Source organism: Chrysochloris asiatica, unplaced genomic scaffold (assembly GCF_000296735.1).
Source record: "Chrysochloris asiatica unplaced genomic scaffold, ChrAsi1.0 scaffold00109, whole genome shotgun sequence".
In the NCBI taxonomy this organism is placed as follows: domain Eukaryota; kingdom Metazoa; phylum Chordata; class Mammalia; order Afrosoricida; family Chrysochloridae; genus Chrysochloris; species Chrysochloris asiatica.
The window spans coordinates 8,075,798-8,078,917 of record NW_006408627.1 but is presented as its reverse complement, the minus strand read 5'-3'; the positions used below and the strand labels follow the sequence as shown (position 1 = coordinate 8,078,917).

Below are 3,120 nucleotides of genomic sequence, written 5' to 3'. Positions count from 1 at the left end.
TTGTCAAAATTTTCTTGAAGAAAGGTGAATGAGCTGGGATAGAAAAAAGAGTAAAATTCAGATAGTTAGAAGAGAAGTGTTGGGCATATTTTAAGAATAAATCGTTTAATTAAATGTTTGAAAACAGGAATCATTTGCAAAATAATATAAGTATGGTAAAATTATATAGCTGGAGTAGAGAAATCCTTAAAAAGAGAATAAGAAAGATAGAAATTTAGATTGGGGATGAAGTTTGAAGAAGGCATGGTAAAGGGTATTTTGCTCATCTTGAAAATAGCGAATTGATGTTTTAAAAATAGTTATTCCCTCTTTTGCTTTTCCCCTTACATGTTGTCTGCCTAGAGGAAGGGTTTCTTTTCCTTTTCCACCTTTTTCTTTTCTTTTTTTATGTGACATATACAAGTAGAGGAAATCTAAGCAATAATCAGCATTCGACAATCAGATATAGGATTTTGCAGTAAGTGTCTAGAAATGATTCTCTTCTTCCCCTTTGGCACATGGTAAGTCAAATTTAAGCAATACATCTCAAATTTAATGTGCATCAGAAGTGTCTGAAAGGCTTGGAAAAATAACACTTGTTCAGCCTAACCCCCAGAGCTTCTAAGTCAGTAGGCTATGGTCCTAGAATTTGTATTTCTAACAAGTTCCCAGGCAATGTTGATGCTGCTGATCTGGTTGTGGCTGTAATTACGTACCGTACCGAGGGGTCAATTTTTGACTCATCGCAACCCCATATGATGAAATAATATTGCCCCCTAATGTTTCTAGACATTAATCTTTACCAAAGCAGATTGCCAGCTGCTGGCTAGATTCAAACTGCTAACCTTTTAAGAGCTGAGCACGTAACCATTGCACCACCAGGGCTCCTTACTGGTCTGAAAAGCACAGGTCTAGGCCATAATTTCAGGTAACAAAAGTTCAGGGGAAATAATGAGTGACAAAGAAGATAGTGGACAAAGAGAGTAAAGTGTTTATGTATGTACCTTATTTTGTTCCGAAGATTCTGCATCATAGGCTGCCCCTTTCCTTCCTGGGCTGTAACCAGGTTGCTAGTAACAATGGGGTCAGCAGAGAGGGCTGAGATTGACCCTGTCCTATGTCACCGTCTGTTTCTGTGTAGCATAGGTTACGTATTGAAATACCTGAGAGTCTGATCATGAGTTTTCTGAAGGGTGTCACAGAAGAAAGTTGGGTGACTCTATGGGCAAATGGGAGTCAAATCCCAAACAAGAAAAGAGCAGTTTCCCTTGAGTTAGTTCCAACTCATGTGGAACTCATATGTGTCAGAAGAAAATTCTGTCCCAAAGGGATTTCAATGACTGAGTTTTCAGAAGCAGATCACTTGGCCTTACTTCTGAGGAATTTTTGAATGGACTCAAATTTCCAATTTTTAAATTAGCAGCTGTGTGTGCAATCCCCAGGTTGTTGTTATTGTTAAGTGCTGTTGAATTGGTTCCAGTCCATAGCAACAGTTTCCGGGGAGCTGTTGGTAAGCTTGAATTGCCAATCATGCAGATCAAACTGACTTTGCAGTTCAGTACAATACCCACACTACCACATCAGGCCTCAGGCACTCCATCTGAATCAACCTGCCCCCTAAAATTAACAACCCCAACAAAATCCCAGCAGAAATGGCTTGGCATTGTCTATTTCGAATCTGAAAATCTCATAGTTTACTATGCCAGTAATGAAAAATCGAGGAGGAATGCCATCAAATTCATCATCAAAAAGAATGTATCAAGATCTATCTTGAAGTACCACAGTGTCTTTGATAAAGTAATGTTCACATGCCTATAAAGAAAACTAGTTAATACCAATATTATTCAAATTTACACACCAAACCAGTGAGGATGAAATTGAAGAATTCTACCAACTTGTTCAGCCTGAAATTGATCAAACATGCAATCAAGATGTATTGGTAATTATTGGCAATTGGAATGAAAAGGTTGGAAACAAAGAGGAAGGACCAGTAGTTGGATAACAAGGCTTTGGTGATAGAAGCAATGCTGGAGACTGCATGGTAGAATCTGAAAGACCAATGACTTTTTCATTGCAAATACTTTTTAAAACAGCATAAAAGATACATATGGACCTCAACAGATGAAAGGCACAGAAATCAAATTGACTACATCTGTGGAAAGAGACACTGGAAAAGCTCAGTGTAATCAGGCAAAACAAGGCCAGGGGCAGATTGTGAGACAGACCATCAATTACTCACTTGCAAGTTCTGAAGCTGAAGAAAATGAAAACAAATCCACAAGAACCAAAATATGATTTTGAACATATTCCACTTGAATTTAGAGATCATTTTAAGAACAGATTTGATGCAGTAGGCACTCAAGACCGAAGACTAGAGGAGTTGTGAGACGCCATCAAGAGCATCATATAGGAAGAAAGCAAAAGATCATTACAATGACAAGAAATAAGGAAAAGACCAAAATGGATGTCAGAAGAGACTCTGAAACTTGCTCTCCAGCATATAGATACTAAAGCAAGTGGAAGAAATGAGGAGGTAAAAGAGCTGAATTGTTGTTGTTGTTAGGTACTATCAAGTCAGTACTAAATCATAGTGACCCTATGCACAACAGAACAAAACACTGCCCCATCTTGGGTCAACCTCACAATTGTTGCCACGCTTGAGTCCATCAATTCTGCCACTTGGCCAATCCATCTCGTTGAGGGGTATTCCTCCTTTCTCTGACCCCCTACCTTACCAAATATGATGTCCTTCTCCAGTGACTGGACCTTCCTGACAATATGTCCGAAGTATGAGAGAAGAAGTTTGGCCATCCTGGCCTCCAAGGAGCACTCTAGCTGTACTTCTTCCAACACATATCTATTGGTTCTTTTGGCAGTCCATGGCACTTTCAATATTCTCTTCCAATTATATAACTCAAAAGCATTAATTCTTCTACGATCTTCTTATTCATTGTCCAGCTTCAGCATACATATGAGGTTATTAAAAATACCATGGCTTGGGACAAGTTGACATCTTTGCTCTTCAACAAACACTTTATAAAGGTCTTATGCAGCAGATTTGCCTAATGCAATACGTCATTTGATTTCTTGACTGTTGCTTCCATGAGTGTTGATAGTTGATCCAAGAAGAATTAAGTCCTT

The 3,120-nt window shown here is 38.6% G+C and overlaps 1 protein-coding gene across 1 annotated transcript in view; it reads right to left on the bottom strand.

The window, feature by feature from the left end:
- Positions 1-3,120, bottom strand: part of MEPE (matrix extracellular phosphoglycoprotein) — a 19,743-nt gene that overhangs the window by 1,567 nt on the left and 15,056 nt on the right. The gene's annotated exons all lie outside the window — the stretch shown is intronic.